This window comes from Salmo salar, chromosome 04 (genome assembly GCF_965601325.2).
Source record: "Salmo salar chromosome 04, fSalSal1, whole genome shotgun sequence".
NCBI lineage: Eukaryota > Metazoa > Chordata > Actinopteri > Salmoniformes > Salmonidae > Salmo > Salmo salar.
The window spans coordinates 86,973,011-87,000,650 of record NC_138294.1 but is presented as its reverse complement, the minus strand read 5'-3'; the positions used below and the strand labels follow the sequence as shown (position 1 = coordinate 87,000,650).

The following is a 27,640-nucleotide window of genomic DNA, read 5'->3' as shown; positions in this document are numbered from 1 at the left end:
TCAATGAGGCAATTATTTTATAAAGACTTTGTCATATGCATTCTGCTGTTCTATTGGTTCTTTCAACTTTCTTTGTCTAGCAGCCAAAGGCATTATCCTAGTCATATTAGCAACCCATGATAGTTGTTGCATCTTTAGATCTCCTCTCTCTACATTTCTAATGGATATTTCCAACTGTGACCATGAAACCGCTTGCATGTGCGCTGTGTATTTTAGAATTATGTTTTCCTGCAATTTGCATTTTGGAACATGGGGCACCGTTCTAGGTCTACCGCCGTGTGTACATCGCTGCGCTGAAAATGTGAAGAAATAATAGTTCATCAACATTTTAAGCGAAACATTCTGATCTGATCCATCAGCCTTATAATTGATACGCCGTATACCTCCACTGCACTACGTTGATACGGATCCTTGGGATTAAAAAGTGAGTGTACGAGGGTGTGTGTGTGTGTGTGTGTGTGTGTGTGTGTGTGTGTGTGTGTGTGTGTGTGTGTGTGTGTGTGTGTGTGTGTGTCCCACATCGGCCTCCACAGCCACATGAAGTGGCACGAGCGCCAAAAGCACTTAACCATCCCTTTCCAATATTCACAAAACAAGCATCGTCCTCATAGTCTTCGATGGACAGTCAAGATGGTGTGTGTGTGTGGTGTGTGTGTGTGTGTGTGTGTGTGTGTGTGTGTGTGTGTGTGTGTGTGTGTGTGTGTGTGTGTGTGTGTGTGTGTGTGTGTGTGTGTGTGTGTGTGTGTGTGTGTGTGTCCTCCCAGCCTGGTAAATCCAATTAAGAAAGAAAGGAGCAATGTAAAGAGCAGAAGAAAAAAATGTCAATGAGCTACAGCCATGAGAGCTGACAGGTACAGCGTGTTTGTGTGTGTGTGTGTGTGTGTCCCACATCGGCCTCCACAGCCACATGAAGTGGCACGAGCGCCAAAAGCACTTAACCATCCCTTTCCAATATTCACAAAACAAGCATCGTCCTCATAGTCTTCGATGGACAGTCAAGATGGTGTGTGTGTGTGGTGTGGTGTGTGTGTGTGTGTGTGTGTGTGTGTGTGTGTGTGTGTGTGTGTGTGTGTGTGTGTGTGTGTGTGTGTGTGTGTGTCCTCCCAGCCTGGTAAATCCAATTAAGAAAGAAAGGAGCAATGTAAAGAGCAGAAGAGAAAAATGTCAATGAGCTACAGCCATGAGAGCTGACAGGTACAGCGTGTTTGTGTGTGTGTGTGTGTGTGTCCCACATCGGCCTCCACAGCCACATGAAGTGGCACGAGCGCCAAAAGCACTTAACCATCCCTTTCCAATATTCACAAAACAAGCATCGTCCTCATAGTCTTCGATGGACAGTCAAGATGGTGTGTGTGTGTGTGTGTGTGTGTGTGTGTGTGTGTGTGTGTGTGTGTGTGTGTGTGTGTGTGTGTGTGTGTGTGTGTGTAGGTGTGTGTGAGAGACCATAGGGCTTGTCTAGCAACCCTTAGTTGAGAAAATGTAGAGCTGCATCTTTAAAGGAGCCAAGCTATCTAGAGCATGTTTTGGTTAGCCTAGCGTCTATCACAATCAGCAAGCTATCTAGAGCATGTTTTGGTTAGCCTAGCGTCTATCACAATCAGCAAGCTATCCAGAGCATGTTTTGGTTAGCCTAGCGTCTATCACAATCAGCAAGCTATCTAGAGCATGTTTTGGTCAGCCTAGCGTCTAACACAATCAGCAAGCTATCTAGAGCATGTTTTGGTCAGCCTAGCGTCTATCACAATCAGCAAGCTATCTAGAGCATGTTTTGGTCAGCCTAGCGTCTAACACAATCAGCAAGCTATCTAGAGCATGTTTTGGTTAGCCTAGCGTCTATCACAATCAGCAAGCTATCTAGAGCATGTTTTGGTCAGCCTAGCGTCTAACACAATCAGCAAGCTATCTAGAGCATGTTTTGGTTAGCCTAGCGTCTATCACAATCAGCAAGCTATCTAGAGCATGTTTTGGTCAGCCTAGCGTCCATCACAACCACATGTAGTTAAACATGGTGTGATGTTCACATCCTCGGACTGGCCTTAATTGTTCAATAAACTCAAGGTTATTAGTTGCAATTGCCCACTAATTAGTTACATTAGGTCCAGGTGTGTCACACAATTACAAGTTATTCCTTCTTACCTACAATGTAGACGAGACAGCCACAAGATATGTTTCACATGGCTGTGTCTTAACGAGAAATGGTTCGTTAGCTTTGATTTGTGGCTTTGGTGTTCTGTTTTAATATGGTTCATTCAATTTCAAGTGTGGCTAATTGTACAGAAGGTACAATTTACTGAAACTGATCTTTCAGAACATTTACCACACCTAACGAGTAAAGCAGTACTTACATACCTACAGCTAATCGGAATTCCACAGGTTGTTTTCATAGCACAAACAACGGTCTGTTTCAGAGCTATTATCTTGCTGGAGGCTGTTTATGAATAACATGATGTTAATCAACCATGTAGACTTACCAGGAGAATAACATGTAAGGCCTAAACAAGACCTCGGGTCCTATTCTTTGTCTTGGGAAAAGTCAGTGTCATAGGGAGACTATATGATGAGCTAGTCATTATGGGGACGGCCTGTAATGCCCATGACCCTATTATAAGACATTATAGAGGCTCATTACAAAGACTCATACATGCTTGTAACAAGTTATAAAGCATTACACTTCAAGCCTTTAAGTGTTTCGAAAGTATTTAGCACAGCCCCCTCCTATAAATCATCTCTCTCTTCCCTTAATAAATAACGTTTCACTCTGCCAGCTAAAAGAGATCCCAATTTCTATCTTAATAGGTTATCTGATGAGTCAGCCCGTGCTATTTCTAACGGCCAAATAGAAGCAATTAGTTGCTTGATTGATTGGTAACTCTGCCCCAGGAGTAACTCTGAACTAGAGGTTTATAGGGACTACTCAGGGCCCTAATGACGATTAAAGACAGCCAATAAATAAAACTGTTGCCGGCCAAAATGACAAGGAGAAAAATAAATCCTATTGCAAAATAACGTTTTTTTATTCATTGATGGAAATACCAGTCGATGGAAATACATTTGACCATCATGCTTATAGATTCACTTGCATAAGTGGATTTAAATTTGCCTGTGTTTATTTTCGTTAGTCATCATGTATCTTATTTATCCAACATAAATATCACACGCACACAGCATACAGAGCCTATTTTGAGCTGGATTTCACTTGCAGTCCCTCAGCTGGTTGTTGCTGGAGTAAAACATGTGCTTTCATCAGCCCATTCATTCCGTAACAATTCTAATTGCAACCGCGTGCTAAAAACAGTTTTGATTCACAATTAAAAAGCGCTACTATTTTTATTTCTCAACTTGTAATTGAAGCCTGCCTCCCATTCACCATTCAAGTGCAGGCAACAGACTATCAGTGCGCCACCAACCACTTTACAACGTGAGCCGGAAAACGTAAGCAAAACGTAAGCATTTTGAAAACATACAGTTTATTCGGAAAGTATTCAGACCCCTTGACTTCCACATTTTGTTACGTTACAGCCTTGTTCTAAAATTGATTAAATAGTTTTTTCCCTCATCAATCTACACACAATACCCCATAATGACAGAGCAAAAACTGTTCTTTTTACATTTTAGCAAATGTATAAATAAAATAAACAGAAATATAACATTTACATACGTATTCAGACCCTTTACTCAGTACTTTGTTGAAGCACCTTTGGCAGCGATTACAGCCTTGAGTCTTCTTGGCTATAACGCAACAAGCTTGGCACACCTGTATTTGGGGAGTTTCTCCCATTCTTCTCTGCAGATCTTTTCAAGCTCTGTCAGGTTGGATGGGGAGCATCACTGCACAGCTATTTTCAGGTCTCTTCAGAGATGTTCGATCGGGTTCAAGTCCGGGCTCTGGCTGGGCCACTCAAGGACATTCAGAGACTTGTCTCGAAGCCACTCCTGTGTTGTCTTGGCTGTGTGCTTTGGGTCGTTGTCCTGTTGGAAGGTGAACGTTCACCCCAGTCTGAGGTCCTGAGCCCTCTGGACCAGCTTTTCATCAAGGATCTTTCTGTACTTTGCTTTGTTCATCTTTCCCTTGATCCTGACTAGTCTACCAGTTCCTGCCGCTGAAAAACATCCCCACAGTATGATGCTGCCACCACCAAGCTTCACCGTAGAGATGGTGCCAGGTTTCCTCCAGATGTGACACTTTGGCATTCCGGTAGCTCTAGGAAGAGTCTTGTTGGTTACAAACTTCTTCCATTTAAGAATGATGGAGACTACTGTGTTTTTGGGGACCTTCAATGCTGCAGACATTTTTTGGTACCGTTCCCCAGATCTGTGCCTCGATACAATCCTGTCTCGGAGCTCTACGGACAATTCCTTCGACCTCATGGCTAGGTTTTTGCTCTGACATGCACTGTCAACTGTGGGACATTATATAGACAGGTGTGTGCCTTTCCAAATTATGATCATTCAATTGAATTCACCACAGGTGGACTCCATTCAAGGTGTAGAAACATCTCAATGATGATCAATGGAAACAGATAGCATCTGAGCTCAATTTTAGGTCTCAAAGGGTCAAAATACTAATGTAAATAAGGTATTCTAAAAACCTGTTTTCACTTTGTTATTATGGGGTATTGTGATGTCATTATGGGCTATTGTGATGTCATTATGGGTATTGTGATGTCATTATGGGGTATTGTGGTGTAGATTGATGAGGATTTTTAAAAATGTTTTAACCATTTTAGTATAATGCTGTAACGTAACAAAATGTGGAAAAAATCAAGGGGTCTGAATACTTTCCGAATGCACTGTACTTAATTGTTTGAAATCTGAATGTTTTATTTCATATTATGAGGCATGTCTTGCCTTGCTTAAAAGTAGCCTACATGTAAAATCCGAGCATGGAAACGTGGAGCCAATTCATTTATAAAGATTTCATAAGCGGTGCGTGAGTTTTTGGATGCTTACAATTGTTCCTGCGTGCCAGTTATGATTTTCATATGCGTATTTTCTGTTTCATTTCAATAATAAAGTGTTCGTTTGCCAAAGTAATTGTCACGTGGTTAATCATAAAAATCTCAATTCAAATGATAAAATTCTAAAAGTTAAAAGTCAACTACTACTGAGATCACCAGCCTCTGCCATATGGACACATTGATACACCGTGATCCAGTGGTAGGCCTATAACTTCCATTGCTCTTTCACACCGATGATTGGTGACTATCAAGAGGGGAGATTGTTGGAAAGATTTTTCAAATAGCTTACTGTGAGGAACTATAGTTTTACTATATTATCATTCGCAATTGGACGTTAAAAAACCCACATTCCTACATTTGTGCGCAGCAGGCCAAGTACTTCTAACCGTACTCAGACGCGCGCTCTCCCTCAACATTATCAGGGCAGAAAAACCAGACACTTGCTCATTGCTCACGTACAGCCCTTCAAACAAGACAATGAAAACACTTACTTAGCAAACCAAAACGTCTTTATCACAAGTGCAGCAGGTTGTGAACTCTGCAAACAACGTTTCCACTCCGAGAATGAGAACGGTAAATGACTGTAATTAAAACATGCATTGACAAAAATGTATGTAACTAAATGACGGGGATTAATGGTATATTTACTACTGATGACATATGTAATGGGGAATTGATAAAACATTAAATAAAAGGACAAACAATTCACACAATGAAACAATGAAAGCGCTTGAATTTGCAGGAGACAGCTGTGCCATTCTAGAGAGAGACTGGCCTATATCTTCGCCCCTTCACCTTCTTGTCTCATCATTTTTAATTATACTCCAGACACATTATCTTCACATATATTTGAGATGTTTTTCACTGACAGCCGCAGGTCAATAATCAGCTAGGCCAAAATATTTCACCATAAAACACGACTTAGCCAATGAGGAATCGAGGATCATTAGCTTCTTTGGAAAAATTCTGTTGCTGTGGACTGTTTTATATCCCAAGGTCGTAGGCCTTTTGCCACAAGCGCAATTTGGGCAGCGCCATTATGGAAAAAGGCCACGACCTTGGGATATAAAACAGTCAGTCGACAGCAACAGAATATTTCCAAAGAAGCTGATGATCCACAGAGGAATCGAGGATAAGTCGTGCTTTCTGGTGAAATATTTGGAATGATTTTATTTCTATTTAGACAGGAGTAATTATATAATTTTGGCACATTTATTTTCATTTACTTCCCTATTGGACCCACCCCTATGCCATTTCTCTCCTGTTCTATTGGTTTCCCTATTGGACCCACCCCTATGCCATTTCTCTCCTGTTCTATTGGTTTTCCTATTGGACCCACCGCTCTGCAAATCGACTTTCTTTCGTAGTCCAGAAGCCTAAGGCACCATCCCAGTCATATTAGCAACCCATCCTAGTTGTTGCATCTTTAGATTCCCCATCTTTCTAAGTTTCTAACGTCACATATGGAACTGCTATCAGGTGTGCTGTTTAGAATGGTGTTGTCCCAGGTGTGCTGTTTAGAATGGTGTTGTCCCAGGTGTGCTGTTTAGAATGGTGTTGTCCCAGGTGTGCTGTTTAGAATGGTGTTGTCCCAGGTGTGCTGTTTAGAATGGTGTTGTCCCAGGTGTGCTGTTTAGAATGGTGTTGTCCCAGGTGTGCTGTTTAGAATGGTGTTTTTCCCTGGTGTGCTGTTTAGAATGGTGTTTTTCCCTGGTGTGCTGTTTAGAATGGTGTTTTCCTGAGAATTTTGGCAAATGTTTGAAAATTACGTTTTATTGGCTACTTCATTACATGAGTTGCATGTTCTGTTAAGATGCATCACCGTGGGTAGATGACCTAATGGGTCAGGCACACAATGTTTATGGGTCTGGCAAATTTCTTAAATGGCTGGTAAATTAAAATCTTCCTGCTCACATTGTCCGGTGCCACATTTTCCAAATGGAAACCCTGAAACACACACACACACACACACACACACACACACACACACACACACACACACACACACACCTCCTCCACGTGCAGCCTTGCCTAAACAACCAACCCAAAAACAATTAAGCATGCTCTGAAAATCTGCCAACAACAAAACAACACCATGTGTTCAACAATGCTTTGCATCCACACCACAAACTAGCACTACACACCTGATTCCACTAAAGGTTTGATGATGAGTTGATTAGTGGAATCAGGTGTGTAGTGGTGCTAGGGTAAAGAAAAACTAAATGTGCACCCATTTGGGTCCCCAGGACCAGGATTAATAAACACTGGACTAGAGAGTCCAGTCTCGTCCATACACTTCTCCCAAGATCTATGACATCAAGGCTTTTAATGGTAAGCCAGGGATCACTCGCTACCATAAAACTGAAGACAGTTGGTTATAAACACTTATAGAAAAGCCTTCCCTCTGTGTTTGTGCCATGATGAAAACTCCAATGGGTCACAGTGACAGACAGTCCAGTGACAGACTGTCCAGTGACAGACACAATCCAGTGACAGATACAATCCAGTGCCAGACACTCCAGTGACAGACACAATCCAGTGACAGACACACTCCAGTGACAGACACACTCCAGTGACAGATACAATCCAGTGACAGATACAATCCAGTGACAGACACAATCCAGTGACAGATACACTCCAGTGACAGACACTCCAGTGACCGACACAATCCAGTGACAGACACAATCCAGTGACAGATACAATCCAGTGACAGACACAATCCAGTGACAGACACAATCCAGTGACAGACACAATCCAGTGACAGATACAATCCAGTGACAGATACAATCCAGTGACAGACACTCCAGTGACAGACACAATCCAGTGACAGACACAATCCAGTGACAGATACAATCCAGTGACAGACACTCCAGTGACAGACACAATCCAGTGACAGATACAATCCAGTGACAGATACAATCCAGTGACAGACACAATCCAGTGACAGACACAATCCAGTGACAGATACAATCCAGTGACAGACACAATCCAGTGACAGATACAATCCAGTGACAGACACTCCAGTGACAGACACAATCCAGTGACAGACACACTCCAGTGACAGACACACTCCAGTGACAGACACACTCCAGTGACAGACACAATCCAGTGACAGACACAATCCAGTGACAGACACTCCCCAGTGACAGACACTCCCCAGTGACAGACACTCCAGTGACAGACACTCCAGTGACAGACACTCCAGTGACAGACACATTCCAGTGACAGACACAATCCAGTGAAACATGAAGGAGGAGACTCACGATAGGATTCATTCTTGGTGCTTAGTGAATGTTCATGCATTAGAAATAAGCATCAGAAGAACGCTCAGTGAAAGCCTCATGCTTCACTTGTGGGTCTTTTAAGTGACATGCTTCAGAAGGACACTGTGGGTCTTTTAAGTGGCATGCTTCAGAAGGACACTGTGGGTCTTTAAGTGGCATGCTTCAGAAGGACACTGTGGGTCTTTAAGTGGCATGCTTCAGAAGGACACTGTGGGTCTTTAAGTGGCATGCTTCAGAAGGACACTGTGGGTCTTTAAGTGGCATGCTTCAGAAGGACACTGTGGGTCTTTAAGTGGCATGCTTCAGAAGGACACTGTGGGTCTTTAAGTGGCATGCTTCAGAAGTGTAGATAGCATTTGATTACTGCTACACTGCTATTTGGATTGTTAATCAGATTCGTCACGCCGTTCTTGACTTTGTGTCTTTTTTTCCCCTTACATTTTAATTGTTTCACATTTTACTGCATTGTTAGGAGCTAGTAACTTTGCTTCCTGCTATAAAACCTGCTAAACTGTGTACTCAACCAATAAACTTTGATGTGTGTATGTACAGCAGTTCCCTCCAGTCCCAATCACAATGCTCTTCTCCACCTATCACTGGGCAATCACTATCGGCCGAATTACAAGAAGCAGAACATGCTAATTATGTGAAGCTTTGTTTGACGAATGTCCTGCAAACTTTGACACAAAATGAAGTTATGAGTGTTGGGTTTTTAAATGTGTTATCTTTATCAGTTTAAGTGGTCCAAGGAACTAATCAAAGAGAGCAATCAGTCAAACAAATTGAGATAAATAGTAGTGTTCTCCACATCTAGGTTTCTACTCTCTAAACTGGTCTGCCTGTCTACCTGTCTGCCTGCCTGTCTGCCTCCCTGTCTGCCTGTCTACCTGCCTGTCTGCCTGTCTGCATCCCTGTCTGCCTGTCTACTTGTCTGTCTGCCTCCCTACCTGTCTGCCTGCCTGTCTGCCTCCCTGTCTGCCTGTCTACCTACCTGTCTGCCTGTCTACCTGTCTGCCTGCCTATCTACCTACCTGTCTGCCTGTCTGCATCCCTGTCTGCCTGTCTGCATCCCTGTCTGCCTGTCTACTTGTCTGTCTCCCTGTCTGTCTGCCTGTCTGTCTCCCTGTCTGTCTGCTTGTCTACCTGTCCACCTGCCTCACTGTCTGTCTACCTGTCTGCCTCCTTGTCTGCCTGTCTACCTGTCTGCCTCCTTGTCTGACTGTCTACCTGCCTGTATGCCTCCCTGTCTGCCTGTCTATCTGTCTACCTGTCTGTCTGCTTGTCTACCTGTCCACCTGCCTCCCTATCTGTCTACCTGTCTGCCTCCTTGTCTGCCTGTCTACCTGCCTGTATGCCTCCCTGTCTGCCTGTCTATCTGTCTACCCGTCTACCTGTTTACCTGCCTGCTTCTCTGTCTGCTACCCTGTCTGTCTCCCTGTCTGTCTGTCTACCTGCCTGTCTGCCACCTGTCTACCTGCCTGTCTGTCTACCTGTCTGCCTGTCCACCTGTCTGCCTGTCCACCTGTCTGCCTGTCCACCTGTCTGCCTGTCTACCTGCCTGTCTGCCTCCCTGTCTGCCACCCTGTCTGCCTCCCTGTCTGTCTGTCTACCTAGAGCTTGTTGAGTAATTAATTAGTCTGATCTCTGACACTCCTGCTGTGCTGGGCTGGACTCGCCCTGGCCTGTGTGTTACAGTAGTGTAAATACACACTTCTAAACATAAAGCTAGGAGGATGCACTCACACTCTCTGTGCCTTTAAAAGTGTGTATGCGCACAGGCACACACAGTCGGACTTAATCAAACAAGCAAAGACTATTATTTGTAACTCTTTCTTAACTTTATATTTTGGTCATTTAGCAGATGCTCTTATCCAGAGCGACTTACAGTAGTAGTGAGTGCTAACATTTTTCATACTTTTTTCATACTTAACAATAATTTGTAAATGTACCTTAATTCAATGCAAATGAATTTCACGAAAGCCTGAGTATACCGTATATACCGCAACAAAGTTGACATTGTGGGTCATTCACATTGTACGACAGACAGACAAAAACACAAAAAAGATTACTCCCTCAGCTGAGAAGTTGCTCTGTGTTGCTACATAAACACAACTTTGCTTCCAGAAATCCCAGCCAGGCTCAATTCCAGGGAAGGAGGTTGAGGGGACTGGCTGGCTGGCTGGCTGGCTGGCTGTCTGGCTGGATGACTGACTGGCTGGATGACTGACTGGCTGGATAGCTGACTGAGTGGCTGACTGGGTGGCTGACTGACTGGGTGGCTGGCTGGCTGGCTGTCTGGCTGGATGACTGACTGGCTGGATAGCTGACTGAGTGGCTGACTGGGTGGCTGACTGACTGGGTGGCTGGCTGGCTGGCTGTCTGGCTGGATGACTGACTGGCTGGATAGCTGACTGAGTGGCTGACTGGGTGGCTGACTGACTGGGTGGCTGGCTGGCTGGCTAGCTAGCTGACTGGGTGGCTGACTGGGTTGCTGACTGGCTGGTTGACTGGGTGGCTGGGTGGCTGACTGACTGGGTGTATGTTATTTAAACATCAAATATGATGTATTATATTAACTGTACAACAAGCATACAACATCTCTCACAGGCACTGATGCTGCTATCGTAAAGGGCACCTGGACATACAGTTGAAGTCGGAAGTTTACATACACCTTAGCCAAATACTCAGTTTTTCACAATTCCTGACATTTAATCATAGTACAAATTCCCTGTCTTAGGTCACTTTATTTTAAGAATGTGAAATGTCAGAATAATAGTAGAGAGAATGATTTATTTCAGCTTTTATTTCTTTCATCACATTCTCAGTGGGTCAGATGTTTACATACACTCAATTAGTATTTGGTACCATTGCCTTTACATTTTTTAACTTGGGTCAAACGTTTCGGGTAGCCTTCCACAAGCTTCCCACAATAAGTTGTGTTCATTTTGGCCTATTCCTGACAGAGCTGGTGTAACTGAGTCAGGATTGTAGGATTCCTTGGTCGCACACACTTTTTCAGTTCTGCCCACACATTTTCTATAGGATTGAGGTCAGGGCTTTGTGATGGCCACTCCAATACCTTGACTTTGTTGTCCTTTATCCATTTTTCCACAACTTTGGAAGTATGCTTAGGGTCATTGTCCATTTGGAAAACCTATTTGCAACCAAGCTTTAACTTCCTGACTGATGTCTTGAGATGTTGCTTCAATATATCCACATAATTTTCTGAAGTGCACTAGTCCCTCCTGGAGCAAAGCACTCCCACAACATGATGCTGCCACCCTCGTGCTTTGCGGTTGGGATGGTGTTTTTCGGCCTGCAATACTCCCCCTTTTTCCTCCAAACATAACGATGGTCATTATGGCCAAACAGTTATATTTTTGTTTCATCAGACCAGAGGACATTTCTCCAAAAAGCACGATCTTTGTCCCCATGTGCAGTTGCAAACCGTAGTCTGGCTTTTTTATGGCGGTTTTGGGTCAGTGGCATCTTCCTTGCTGAGTGGCCTTTCAGCTTATGTCCATATAGGACTTGTTTTACTGTGGATATAGATACTTTTGTACCTGTTTCCTCCAGCATCTTCACAAGGTCCTTTGCTGTTGTTCTGGGATTGATTTCCACTTTTCGCACTAAAGTACGTTCATCTCTAGGAGACAGAACGTGTCTCCTTCCTGAGCGGTATGACGGCTGCGTGGTCCCATGGTGTTTATACTTGTGTACTATTGTTTGTACAGATGAACGTGGCACCTTCAGCCGTTTGGAAATTGCTCCCAAGGATGAACCAGACTTGTGGAGGTTTACAATATATTTTCTGAGGTCTTGGCTGATTTCTTTTGATTTCCCCATGATGTCAAGCAAAGAGGCACTGAGTTTGAAGGTAGGCCTTTTAATACATCCACAGGTACACCTCCAATTGACTCAAATAATGTCTATTAGCCTATCAGAAGCTTCTAAAGCCATGACATCATTTTCTGGAATTGTCCAAGCTGTTTAAAGGCACAGTCAACTTAGTGTATGTAAACTTCTGACCCACTGGAATTGTGATACAGTGAATTATAAGTGAAATAATCTGTCTGTAAACAATTGTTGGAAAAATTACTTGTGTCATGCACAAAGTAGATGTCCTAACCGACTTCCCAAAACTATAGTTTGTTCACAAGAAATTTGTGGAGTGGTTGAAAAACAAGTTTTAATGACTCCACCTAAATGTATGTAAACTTCCGACTTCAACTGTATGTTTCTAACTCTGCTTTGCTCGACACCAAACAGTGCCCATTGATATGACTAAATGCATGATGATATCAGTACATCTAACTCCGAACTGTCTGCAATAGATCCTTATTTTAATCTAACGTGACAACCATATTTTTGTAACTACGAGGCAGATGACAAACTCCAGAAAAAAGAGCAGTAAATAGAAGCGTATCATTCAGTCTGTAGATAAGCTAGCAGGTCTGACACAGATAAGGAAACAGAGAAGAGCAGCAACACTGACGCTTCTCAAACTAATCCGCCATCATGGCTGATAGCAACCATGTTCGATGAGGAGAGGAGGGTTTAAAAAAAATCGGAAAAGCTTTCTGTCAATGTTACAAAACCCTGAGGGAAATACCTTCACTTCATACAGCAGCCTTCATGGTCATCCTCCACCACATACTGCAGCCTTCATGGTCATCCTCCACCACATACTGCAGCCTTCATGGTCATCCTCCACTTCATACTGCAGCCTTCATGGTCATCCTCCACTTCATACTGCAGCCTTCATGGTCATCCTCCACCTCCACCTCATACTGCAGCCTTCATGGTCATCCTCCACCTCATACTGCAGCCTTCATGGTCATCCTCCACTTCATACTGCAGCCTTCATGGTCATCCTCCACCTCATACTGCAGCCTTCCTGGTCATCCTCCACCACATACTGCAGCCTTCATGGTCATCCTCCACCTCCACCTCATACTGCAGCCTTCATGGTCATCCTCCACCACATACTGCAGCCTTCATGGTCATCCTCCACCTCCACCTCATACTGCAGCCTTCATGGTCATCCTCCACCACATACTGCAGCCTTCATGGTCATCCTCCACCACATACTGCAGCCTTCATGGTCATCCTCCACCACATACTGCAGCCTTCATGGTCATCCTCCACCACATACTGCAGCCTTCATGGTCATCCTCCACCACATACTGCAGCCTTCATGGTCATCCTCCACCTCCACCTCATACTGCAGCCTTCATGGTCATCCTCCACCACATACTGCAGCCTTCATGGTCATCCTCCACCACATACTGCAGCCTTCATGGTCATCCTCCACCTCATACTGCAGCCTTCATGGTCATCCTCCACCTCCACCTCATACTGCAGCCTTCATGGTCATCCTCCACCACATACTGCAGCCTTCATGGTCATCCTCCACCTCCACCTCATACTACAGCCTTCATGGTCATCCTCCACCACATACTGCAGCCTTCATGGTCATCCTCCACCACATACTGCAGTCTTCATGGTCATCCTCCACCTCATACTGCAGCCTTCATGGTCATCCTCCACCTCATACTGCAGCCTTCATGGTCATCCTCCACCACATACTGCAGCCTTCATGGTCATCCTCCACCACATACTGCAGCCTTCATGGTCATCCTCCACCTCATATTGCAGCCTTCATGGTCATCCTCCACCTCCACCACATACTTCAGCCTTCCTGGTCATCCTCCACCTCCACCTCATACTGCAGCCTTCATGGTCATCCCCCACCTCATACTGCAGCCTTCATGGTCATCCTCCACCACACTGCAGCCTTCATGGTCATCCTCCACCACATACTGCAGCCTTCGTCTCCTGGAGATTAATGTATTTTGGTGCGAAAAGTGCAAATCAATCCCACAACAACAGCAAAGGACCTTGTGAAGATGCTGGAGGAAACGGGTACAAAAGTATCTGTATCCACAGTAAAACGAGACCTATATCGACATAACCTGAAAGGCCGCTCAGCAAGGAAGAAGCCACTGCTCCAAAACCGCCATACAAAAGCCAGACTACGGTTTGCAACTGCACATGGGGACAAAGATCGTACTTTTTGGAGAAATGTCCTCTGGTCTGATGAAACAAAAATAGAACTGTTTGGCCATAATAACCATCGTTATGTTTGGAGGAAAAAGGGGGAGGCTTGCAAGCGAAGAACACCATGCCAACCGTGAAGCACGGGGGTGGCAGCATCATGTTGTGGGGATGCTTTTCTGCAGGAGGGACTGGTGCACTTCACAAAATAGATGGCATTATGAGGACAGAAAATTATGTGGATATATTACAATGCAAGATCTCAAGACATCAGTCAGGAAGTTAAAGCTTGGTCGCAAATGGGTCTTCCAAATGGACAATGACCCCAAGCATACTTCCAAAGTTGTGGAAAAATGGCTTAAGGACAACAAAGTCAAGGTATTGGAGTGGCCATCACAAAGCCCTGACCTCAATCCTATAGAAAATGTGTGGGCAGAACTGGAAAAGCGTGTGCGAGCAAGGAGGCCTACAAACCTGACTCAGTTACACCAGCTCTGTCGGGAGGAATGGGCCACAATTCACCCAACTTATTGTGGGAAGCTTGTGGAAGGCTACCCGAAACGTTTGACCCAAGTTAAACAATTTAAAGGCAATGGTTCCAAATACTAATTGAGTGTATGTAAACTTCTGACCCACTGGGAATGTGATGAAAGAAATAAAAGCTGAAATAAATCATTCTCTCTACTATTATTTTGACATTTCACATTCTTAAAATAAAGTGGTGATCCCAACTGATCTAAGACAGGGAATTTTTACTAGGATTAAATGTCAGGAATTGTGAAAAACTGAGTTTAAATGTATTTGGCTAAGGTGTATGTTAACTTCCGACTTCAACTGCATCCGCAGGGACTGCGGGTTATGAGTCAACCCGCGCATCACTAATCTGCACAGTCAGCAGTACAGGAAGTAAATATAGAAAGGGAACAACAGTACTCCTGACGCATTGTTTGGCAAACAGTCAGTCACAAAAACAACTTCCTGAAATACACACCACCAATGAACACACACTGTTCATTTTGAAATGAGGATCTCAAAGTGGCTAATACTGAGCTACCAATACAGGGGAGAGAGAGAGAGAGGTATACATTTTAAATGGCATGCAAATTACAGGGCGCTTTTGAGATTTGAATAAGACGAGCTTACAAGCTGACTGTTATGTGCGTACCGTTGTTGTTAACCCACCACTGAACCTGCATTGCTGCTGTCTACACATCACATCACCCACACACGGATGACAGCCATTGTAATGAGCTATATCACATACTGCTCTCCCTACAGCTCAATAATAGGACTATACTGGTAATATGGTTTAATAAGCAACAGCACAGTAGTTAGACTTTTTATGTGGTGTGTTGTGGTGGTGTGTTGTGGTGGTGTGTTGTGTTGTGGTGGTGTGTTGTGTTGTGGTGGTGTGTTGTGTTGTGGTGGTGTGTTGTGGTGGTGTGGTGTGTTGTGGTGGTGTGTTGTGGTGGTGTGTTGTGGTGGTGTGTTGTGTTGTTGTGTTGTGGTGTGTTGTGGTGTGTTGTGTGGTGTGTTGTGGTGTGGTGGTGTTGTGTGGTGTGTTGTGTTGTGGTGTGTTGTGGTGGTGTTGTGTGGTGTGTTGTGGTGGTGTGTTGTGTTGTGGTGTGTTGTGGTGTTGTGTGTTGTTGTGTTGTGGTGTGTTGTGGTGTGTTGTGGTGGTGTGTTGTGGTGTGGTGTGTTGTTGTGTGGTGGTGTTGTGTGGTGTGTTGTGGTGGTGTGTTGTGTTGTGGTGTGTTGTGGTGTTGTGTGGTGTGTTGTGGTGTGTTGTTGTGTGGTGTGTGGTGGTGTTGTGTGGTGTGTTGTGGTGTGGTGTGTTTTGTGTTGTGGTGTGTTGTGATGTGTTGTTGTGTGGTGGTGTGTGGTTTTGTGGTGTTGTGTGGTGTTGTGGTGTGGTGTGGTGTGTTGTGGTGTTGTGTGGTGTGGTGTGTTGTGTGGTGTGGTGTGTTGTGTGGTGTGTTGTGTGGTGGTGTTGTGTGGTGTGGTGTGTTGTTGTGTGTTGTGTGGTGTGGTGTGTTGTGTGGTGTGTTGTGTGGTGGTGTTGTGTGGTGTGGTGTAGTGGTGTGTTGTGGTGGTGTGGTGTGTTGTGTTGTGTTGTGGTGGTGTGGTGTGTTGTGTTGTGTGGTGTGTTGTGTGGTGTGTGTGTTGTGGTGTGTTGTGGTGTGTTGTGGTGTGTTGTGTTGTGGTGGTGTGTTGTGTTGTGGTGGTGTGGTGTGTTGTGGTGGTGTGGTGTGTTGTGTGTTGTGTGGTGTGTTGTGTGGTGTGGTGGGGTGTGTGGTGTGTTGTGTGGTGTGTTGTGTGGTGTGTGGTGTGGTGTGTGGTGTGGTGTGTGGTGTGTGGTGTGTTGTGTGGTGTGTTGTGTGGTGTGTTGTGGTGTGTGGTGTGGTGTGGTGTGTGGTGGTGTGTGGTGTGTTGTGTTGTGTTGTGTGGTGTGGTGTGTTGTGGTGTGTGGTGTGTGGTGTGTGGTGTGTTGTGGTGTGGTGTGTGGTGGTGTGTGGTGTGTTGTGTTGTGGTGGTGTGTTGTGTGGTGTGTTGTGTGGTGTGTTGTGGTGTGTGGTGGTGTGTGGTGTGTTGCGCTTTATAAATGCTTTATCATTTATAAGCATTTGTTATGATGAATGAATATTGAAAATAATGTCTATGGGGACAGGGGTTTGACTAGGTGTTAAAGGCTACAGCTACGACAGGAAGGGACCTTTTCATAGCAGGTTAGGAAAATAAGGTTAAGGTTAGGAAAATGGTTAGTGTCAGCTAAAATGCTCTCTGAATCTGCGACGAAAAGTAACTTCCAGCCATAGCTGCAGTGTTGCCATGTTCGTGGTTTTCCTGCTAATTGGGCTACTTTGAAAAGGATGTCACGGGTAAATATGTATTGGTCGCTGGTTGTGGGTTTTTGGGCTATTTCTAAGTCGCACCCCGGCCGCCATGGCATTTCAATTAAAATATATATACGTCACTGTGACCTGCTGCTGATTGTCAGGCAGTGAGGCAGTCTATTACCGAGTGAGTGGTGGGGAGGACCGGAGGGGTGTGTGTGTGTGTGTGTGTGTGTGTGTGTGTGTGTGTGTGTGTGTGTGTGTGTGTGTGTGTGTGTGTGTGTGTGTGTGTGTGTGTTGAAAGAGCGTGAGGAGAAGGAACTTTTGCCCATTTGCAGGTAGGCTATTTAGATTGTCATTATGGAGACACCGGTTCCCAAACCTTTTTCCGTATAACATATTAATATGTTGGAACTGATGCACATCAAGAAATAATGGAGACAAAGCACTGGAAAAGCACTCTGGGCGCACCAGAGCGAATTACACAAATTAGCTCGGAGGTGGTTTTGACTTTGCTTAAAGAAAATGGTATCAAGAGAAGTGCTTTATGCATGCTCAGTTCTTGGGTCTCGGGGGCTGCCCGAGTATGAATTTGAAATGGAAGTTATGGAACTACCCTCGCTTGGTTCTTTTTAATGGGGGAAAAGTCCTCAATGAAACGGACATTAAATGTGGAGAATGATACATTTGCCTCCGTTGGCCATCAAATACCCTATTCATTTATATGCCATTGAGGCCTTACATTTGATACAATACATATGTTGAAATGACGATATCACTGGAGTCATTGGAAATTAATTTGTGCCACTTGTGTAGCCTACCTGGAGCTGGCAAATAATAAATAGCCTGTAACTTCAGTTTATTGTTGTTGTAGCCTTGTGTTATTATGCAATTATTAATGGACATGTTTAGTTAATTCAATTGGGAGTTATCAAAGCTCTGTCGCAATTACCGATCAGTCGTTGGAACGCAATAGATTGACGGTAACATTTGTCAGATTAGGCTACAGGTAATTAATATTTAATATATTTCATTCTACATCTTGTCTAGGTGACTGTAGACTATCTGAAATGATATGTAGGCCTGTCAGGGGCTATAGACTACCTGCCTTTATCCAAGCAAACCATGACAAAGTTGAATTACAATCATAAATCCAGATTTGAGTCTGTAGCCAATTGAAATGACATGTCAATCTTGCAAATGGGCCATTTATAACGGTTTGTAGTCTTAATATCTGGCACATAATAACAGCACAGTTGCCAGAAAATAGCCTAACATTAGTTTATGCTCTTCCAAGTGTTTCTTGCTCAGAGATTTCGAGATCCTCTGTCCAACTTTCATCACTCAAACTCTCCTGTCGGATTTATCTAGTTATGCACATGCCCAAAGGGGATTTATTTACAATTATAAACCTGGTTTGAGCCCTGAATGCTGCTTGTCTATTAGCCGTGGTATATCAGACTATAGCAATAAGGCATACTGGGGGTTTGTGGTATATGGCCTATATACCCAGTGGCGGTTCTAGACCATTTCAACTGGGGGGGCCAAGCTGGGGCCAGTTGTACTGTTAGAGGGGGCCAGTTACATTAGACGTTATTGTTGTCATATCGTTTTCTTCACTGCATTGCAGGCATTAGCAGGCAAAATACCATGTTCATAATCATCATCGTTGCCACTGTCTAATAACGGATGTAAAAAAAAAGAACGATAGCAAAAATTAGTTATGTTAAAATTATTTCATTCTCCACATTTAGGGGAGTATTAAACCGCCCCTGTATATACCACGGATAACGGCTGTATCCAGGCACATTGTGTTGTGTCATGCTTAAAAACAGCCCTTAGCCGTGGTAAATCGGCCATATACCATACGCCCGTGTGCCTTATTGCTTAATCATACCAGTAAAACGAGTTAAATTGACATCCATTGATGGACAATTGTCTGGCGAGTTTAATGAGGGCGAATTATCTTTTCTCCTGCGACATATTCAAATTCCTTCATTATGTCATCTCACAATAATTATGTTGATGAAAACCGAATTTTGCTCCTAACGTCGTTACAAGTTACTACGATATTCGTTTTTAATTCACTCGATAATGTTATGGGAAAAGGGTTTATTATATAAATACGTCAACTCCTCTTTCGCTGTAAAAAGAAGAAAAAACGTCTAGTTTTAAGGCCTTTTGTTTGGGTTTTGAGTGGTCAATCGGCTAGAAATGTCAGTAAACCCTGGCAACCCTGTTTAGCTGTACCCCATCTAGTCACAACAGAGTCCATCTACGTTGGATCATTATAGGCTAGGCTACTGCACAAAGTGCACATCATACCAGCTACATCACTGTGTGAGCATGGACGCGGACAGACAATGCATTGGGGGAGTATGCTGCTTTAGCATACTGAATAACATTATCTTACCTTGATACGCCAACATTGTGAGAGCGATCTAATAACGGGCGTGTGTATGGCAATGATCACACGTCATAGATCGTAGCATACACATCAATTGCCTCTCAAGGCGCTACTACGGTACATTGTAACAAAGGGCCGGCGTGTTCGTCCGCTATAAACGTTGTTTTGACATTTCAGACAGAGAATAAATGTGTCAAGAACAGACGACAGCATAGGAAACCGGTACAGTGCCCTGCACATGGTATAGGTAGCCTACTGATAATGAATGATGACCCAGGTTCTTTTGTTCCGAATGCTGCAATACACATGTGTCCATACCTAAGCCCGCAAAAGAGTAGGAAAGCTTTGACATGACATTGTGGGTGAAGAAATATGTCCAATGGTATTTCAAAAAGTTTCACTCACCGGAATAGGAAGTCTGCCTGGACCAATGTTTTGGAGAGCCCGCGAGCACTAGATTGATGTCCCGGGTGGAACCGTGGAAAATACTGTTACTGTCACAGCGTTCAATCACTACATTAAACACAGAATAATAATACAACAACTGACAAGTACTCTCTGTCGGACAACCCCTTTTATAAATCCACCCTGAAACACACCCGCATCATTCCATAAACACGCCTCGTCCCTAGCGATCTATAGAGCGTTGAAATGTGTCCCATCGTTCACACCCTCTCTTCCGCAATACACTGTATGTGGTACACATTGGCGACAGCGCTTCCTTCCACTTGCTTTCACTTTAAAGTCCCTCTGTACAAATAGCCTACAGTAGGCTATCCTACACATATTTGTGTTAGAATATGGAGTCAGTCTTTAGAACGGATAGGACCTTTGCTGACCTTGGTACGCGGTTCGCATGTCGACAGTAGCCTACACGCATAGAAATAATACAACGAACTTTTATGATTCGTCAAACATTTCTGTAGGATAGTTGTCATGTTGGGTCCTATGAACCGTCATATTACGGTATGCGGAGTTTATTCGTTCACATTGTATCAGACTTAAACAGCTGTTTCTGTAGGTTTTTGTAGGCTATCAACCATAGAGAAACAGTGTGTGTCCAAATGCTTTCAGAATTGTGGGAAAGAAAGCTCCATTTGCAATATCACAAATATTAGGTTAAACGTCTGACATGTAAAGCATTATGGGTAGGAATAACTTATTCGGCATCTATGGCTCTACTCAATCAAAACCTGAAAGTGGACTTTCCAGATATGTAAGACAGTAACTTCGTTGAATTGTGATGTGTAAAGTAGGAGGCTAGTTAAAAATCAAAGGTCCAATGCAGCCGTTTCTATCTCAATATCAAATCATTTCTGGGTAACAATGAAGTACCTTCCTGTGATTGGTTTAAATTAAAATGGTCAAAAAGAAACAAAAATAGCTTCTTATCAAAGAACAACGTTTCAAGCAAAAATGTTGCTTCGACTGTCTGGGAGTGGTCTGAGTGGGGAGGGGAAAACTGAAAACTGTCTGTTATTGGCAGAGAGGTTTGGAACTCTCTTTCTCATTGGTCTATTAACTAATTTACTGCCTGGTGATGTCACCAAAACTCCACCCACCAAAACAAGCTGACATTTCAGGTGTTCTTTTCAAACAGCTCTTACACTAAAAGGGCATTATCATCATTTTCACATTTCAACAGTATTATTCCAACCACATTGTGGATACATATATATGTGTGTGTGTGTGTGTGTGTGTGTGTGTGTGTGTGTGTGTGTGTGTGTGTGTGTGTGTGTAACTCAGGTAAATCATGTGTTTGACTGCACTGGGCCTTTAGTACTTATTGAAACTGTCAGTGCGGGAAGAATGACCTTGCTGGCGTCACCTGCTCTGAAATGTATATATACTGTATACTGTGTTTGATTGAACATCGCCCAGGGCCATGAGTCTGTAGCTGGCTACACGATTCAGCTAATCTATTGGGATGAATCACGTAGCATTGAATGACATGCAGAGACTGTGTTATTATGAAGGAGATCTAGCAGCCTCCTCTGCTCTCCTGCATCAATAGGATGTTACCTCAGCAGCTTGAGTCACAGGTGCATTTCTTTGTTCATCAGTCTGAATAACGGGTTTGGCCGGACACAGCGAGCACTCAGACACACACGCGCGCACTCACACACACACACACACACACACACACACACACACACACACACACACACACACACACACACACACACACACACACACACACACACAGACTAGAGAATCAACAATGCAACAAGGGACTGAAGTCAGAAAGTGCAGGAAGTAAGTTTGATGTTGGTCAGAACTTTCTCTGTCGTTGCCGACCATCACCATGAGGGAAGTTCATACAGAGTTCACCTTGGTTCCTTGGCAACAACCCTGGCTTCAGAGAACACAGCTCAAGGACTGACATCATGGGTTGGATGGAGAGAAAACTGACTGGCCCTCCTTGTAGCAAGAGATTTGTATCTCCCACCTTTGAACACACACAAACACACATCCGGGCACACTGACGCACACATGCCATGCACCCACACAGTCTCTCACACAGAGCTGGAGAACTTCAACTGTCAGCTTGTCTTTGGAAACTGGCCTCCACACACAGGCCCAAGCCCTACACAGTGGGCCTAGAAATAGCCTGTTTACTTATGTGAGTCATCGCGTCAATAATTTACTTCACAGCTTCCTCTGTACTGCCTAAAGATTGAGGCGGAGGTCTAGGCAGAAATTACAGTGTGGCTGGGCCTGAATAACAGTGACTGGGACATTTTCCAGCAAAAATACCCAGACATCAGTGGTGCAGTCCTGGTGCATGGAGAAGTGGGTATACTCTAATTTAGCCGAACATGTCCTAAACGGCTTGCCTGGCAAATGAAAGGCGCCCTGTGTGAAAAAATTATATGAGAAACAGATGTAATTTTACATTTCTTTATTTAACTATGCAAGTCAGTTAAGAACAAATTCTTATTTACAATGACGGCCTACCGGGGAACAGTGGGTTAACTGCCTTGTTCAGGGGCAGAAAGACATATTTTTACATTGTCAGCTCTGGGATTCGATCTTGCAACCTTTCGGTTACTGGCCCAATGCTCTTACCACTAGGCTACCTGCCGCCCCAACTAGGCTACTCTGAATGACCTAAAATCATGGCAATGCGAATTACATCCACCATGATATCCAGAATTAGATAACAGGGCTGATATGTTAGGCTACGAGACCAGATAAGCGTGGCGGTAAGACATGGAACAGCTTTATGTGGTGTTGCTTTACATGACAACAGGATAGTGAGGATATCCTACACTTCACAGCAGCTATTCGCTGCTTATTCATCTCTATAATTGTGCGTTTTGCTAGAGTAGATTTATGGCTTACCAAAAAAAGGCCTTGGCTACATTCAATTCCATACACCATGGTTTCCATACATTTTTACCCTAATATTACTATTCTTGTATAACTTTTCTAGACTGTAGACTTTTCCACATGTAGGCCTAGGCTATATCGTCTATAGGGGAAATGGTGATCGCTACCGGATCGAGGCAGGGCCTAAACCTCATAACCTGTCCCTAAACCTCATAACCTGTCCCTAAACCTCATAACCTGTCACTAAAGCTCATAACCTGTCCCTAAACCTCATAACCTATCCCAAAAGCTCATAACCTCTCCCTAAAGCTCATAACCTGTCCCTAAACCTCATAACCTGTCCCTAAAGCTTATAACCTGTCCCTAAAGCTCATAACCTCTCCCTAAAACTCATAACCTGTCCCTAAACCTCATAACCTGTCCCTAAACCTCATAACCTGTCCCTAAAGCTCATAACCTGTCCCTAAACCTCACAACCTGTCCCTAAACCTCATAACCTGTCCCTAAAGCTCATAACCTGTCCCTAAACCTCATAACCTCATAACCTGTCCCTAAAGCTCATAGCCTGTCGCTAAAGCTCATAACCTGTCCCTAATTCTCATAACCTGTCCCTAAAGCTCTTCTGTCGAGAAGCAAAACAAAGATGATAGGCTAAACTGTAGAACTCACCAGACCTGAATAAATCCACAATTCTCCTTGTCTATCAGGAGTTAGCGAACAGAGCAGAGCTGTCCGGTGCTGAAATCTTTGATCCCGACATTCGCCGGGCTTAGCCAGCGCCAGCTGTAATGAATGTAATTCACTGGATGTAACCTAATGTACTTGAAAGCACACAGTCATATCAGGTTCAAGCTGTTTACTGAACTAAACAGGTTACCATACATTACGTTGCATTTCATGACACCGGCCAAGCTGCATTAACAGCCTGTGGTGCTGAATATTACAGGCCTATGCTATGGTTTACTTTTCAAACCCATATTGTCAAATATTTCACATGATTTGTGTTTGTATACGTTACTTTGTGCATGATCTCTATTGTGCTATATAACCGATACGGCCGTCTCTACCTCCACTACACTACTTTGATCCGCATCAGTGGGGATTAAGATGTGAGTACATGCAATGCACACTGAAAAAAGTTTATAACCTCCAGTACACCACTACCCGAAATATTTAAGTGAAAATTAGTGCAATCATTTAACACATGACGCAGGATAAATGTGACTAACAACAACAAATTTACCTTGACAAACAAGGCCGTTATTATTACCAAGTAGGCAGCGCAAGAGCGCAACTACACAACTGCTTACAACAACGCTGACAACAAAAAAAAAGGCCGACTGTCCAAGTCAGACAGTAAACAAACATAATGAAATACACAGCGTCTATCACCTAGCGACTAGGTCCTAGTCAACAAATATTCAGATCAAAAGAGAAAGAGAGATTCTACAGCGGCAGACAAGTGCAGTGATAAAAATACCGTCACAAAATATGTGTTTAGTACGTCAGACCAACCTTTATGAAATAATCGTAATGTCCACAATAACTTAAGTTGATAAAAAAAGATCTAACACATCATTAGGTGATAATATATGTATCATTATGGATTTATAATCAGCTATAATGCAGTGGTCATTTTGGAGCGGGAACACAGAATGAATTAACATGAAACGAACACAACAGGAGGGTTAACGGGAGGATCTTCATGTTCTTTCTGAATGCATAACGGACTGTGTTAACTTCTGTACTGACGATGTGGTGCCAAGCAAAACTGTGAAATGCTATGCAAATAATAAGCCATGGGTCACAAAATAAATCAAGGAGGCACTGAACAGGAAAAAAGAAGGCTTTTGAAAATGGAGATGGGATGAGTTGAGAGGAGTATAGAATGAGATTAAAGGGCTGATCAGGAAAGGCAAACATGAATACAAACTGAAGCTAGAACGTAAACTGCAAACGAATAACATGGAGGATGTCTGGGAAGGTATGAAGAAGATAACAGATATATCACCAGGGGACAACTACAGAGTGATGAGGCAAGGGACAGAGCTGCAGAGTTTAACCAGTCTACCAGATTCAATAATACGATTTCTCAGCAGAGCAACAGCAGATAGGAGAGGTGCTGGACTCTGATCTGGGAAGCACTGAGCCCATGAGCTTGTTAGCTAGCTCGCGCTCCCGCTAGTGTTAGCACTACCGTTAGCATTTTTGCATTGGCATTAACATTTTAGCACGACCTCAACGGTTTGGGATGAGTTGGACCGCAGAGTGAAGGAAAAGCAGCTAACACGTGCTCAGCATATGAGGGAACTCCTTCAAGACTGTTGGAAAAGCATTCCAGGTGCAGCTGGTTGAGAGAATGCCAAGAGTGTGCAAAGCTGTCATCAAGGCAAAGGCTGGCTACTTTGAAGAATCTAAAATATATTTTGATAAATATTTTGGGGGTTACTACATGAATCCATATGTGTTAATTCAGAGTTCTGATGTCTTCACTATTATCCTACAATGTAGAAAATAGTACAAATAAACTCTTGAATGAGTAGGTGAGTCCAAACTTTTGACTGGTACTGTATATCGTTCATTGTATTTATATTATGTATGCATTTCAACAATACTGTAATGTTTATTTGAGCACATTTGCCTGAGTTTCATGTGTACAAGTCCAACAAGCTGTTTAGTCTATTGCCATGTGTCTAGACCTTATGCCTGCTGTAGTGTGAAGCCCTTGCTGTTACAGACTTACCTGTGCTAGCTTATACAGCCATGCCATTCCTATTAATTCAGTGCTATAGTCTAAGTTCTTTCTCGTCTTTCCTTTCAGAATCACATAGTTAATGTCAGTTTCCACTGGACATGATTCTCCGTTATCTAAACCATGAGTGGTCAGGTGTGTGTGTGTGTGTGTGTGCGTGTGTGGATATCTTCCATCTTAACCTGGACATCTGCCTCATCCTTGTTCTGACCAGACATTCTGTAGTGGTTACTACCGACCTCAAGCCAGCACCTAAGGTTTCTTATTATATTCATGGTCCTTTGATTCTCTGCAACCCTACCCCTTATATTTCATGTGGTGAAGTAGCTGAAGAGGATCAATCCCAGTAAGTCTGCAGGGCCTGATGAGGTTTTAAAGCCAGAGCTAATCAACTGGCTTTCATACTGCAGGATATTTTCAACCTGTCCCCCTAATACTGTCAGATATTCCTACTAAATGGAAAACATCATGCATAGTGTCCATCTCAAAGAATACAGGAGGGACTGCACTGATAGACTTTAGACCACTGGATTTGACATCACAAGTGAGGAAAACCTTAAGGGTATTAAAACCCGCTCTAAGACGAGGTGTAGGCCTAACTGCATCCTGGTGGTGAAGACGATCTACCTCCACAGAGCATACTGTATGAGCACCTGGAGAAGCCCGGCTGCGTGGTGAAAACAAATGTTCTTTGACTTCTTCAGTGCTTTCAATACCACACAACCCCACCTGCTGGCCCAGAAGCTAAAGGACATTCACGTAAACCCAAACAAAATCAAAAGGATTGTGAACTACCTGAGCAATAGACCACAGTTGGTAAGACTGAACCAGGAAGTATCAGATCGGATATGTACAAACACGGGGGACGCCGCAGGGGATGATCCTGTCACCTTTTCTGTTTACCCTCTACTCACATGATTTCACACACAACAATGAACTGAGCCACTTACAGAAATTCTCTGACAACTCTGCTATTAGTCACCTGTGTGATGAGAGGAGACTCTGCTGTAGTCAGCTGTGTGATGAGAGGAGACTCTGCTATTAGTCAGCTGTGTGATGAGAGGAGACTGCTATAGTCAGCTGTGTGATGAGAGGAGACTCTGCTGTAGTCAGCTGTGTGATGAGAGGAGACTCTGCTGTAGTCAGCTGTGTGATGAGAGGAGGTTTGTACACATCCACAGAGTCTCCTCTCATCACACAGCTGACTAATAGCAGAGTCTCCTCTCATCACACAGCTGACTACAGCAGAGTCTCCTCTCATCACACAGGTGACTAATAGCAGAGTTGTCAGAGAATTTCTGTAAGTGGCTCAGTTCATTGTTGTGTGTGAAATCATGTGAGTAGAGGGTAAACAGCTGTGTGATGAGAGGAGACTCTGCTGTAGTCAGCTGTGTGATGAGAGGAGACTGCTATAGTCAGCTGTGTGATGAGAGGAGACTCTGCTATAGTCAGCTGTGTGATGAGAGGAGACTGCTATTAGTCAGCTGTGTGATGAGAGGAGACTCTGCTATAATCAGCTGTGTGATGAGAGGAGACTGCTATAGTCAGCTGTGTGATGAGAGGAGACTGCTATAGTCAACTGTGTGATGAGAGGAGACTCTGCTGTAGTCAGCTGTGTGATGAGAGAAGACTCTGCTATTAGTCAGCTGTGTGATGAGAGGAGACTGCTATAGTCAGCTGTGTGATGAGAGGAGACTCTGCTGTAGTCAGCTGTGTGATGAAAGGAGACTCTGCTGTAGTCAGCTGTGTGATGAAAGGAGACTCTGCTGTAGTCAGCTGTGTGATGAGAGGAGACTGCTATAGTCAGCTGTGTGATGAGAGGAGACTCTGCTATTAGTCAGCTGTGTGATGAGAGGAGACTGCTGTAGTCAGCTGTGTGATGAGAGGGGACTGCTATAATCAGCTGTGTGATGAGAGGAGACTCTGCTGTAGTCAGCTGTGTGATGAGTGGAGACTGCTATAGTCAGCTGTGTGATGAGAGGAGACTGCTATAGTCAGCTGTGTGATGAGAGGAG

General features: G+C 43.8%; 1 protein-coding gene across 2 annotated transcripts in view; it reads right to left on the bottom strand.

Annotated features, from left to right (window-relative positions):
- Positions 1 to 20,420, bottom strand: part of LOC106603934 (calcium/calmodulin-dependent protein kinase kinase 1) — a 156,775-nt gene extending 136,355 nt beyond the window's left edge. For both annotated transcript variants that reach the window (XM_014198188.3, XM_014198189.3), the window contains exon 1: positions 19,946 to 20,420. The gene's annotated coding sequence lies outside the window, so the exon portion shown is untranslated. The remainder of the gene's footprint in view (positions 1 to 19,945) is intronic.
- Positions 20,421 to 27,640: the final 7,220 nt, after the last annotated feature.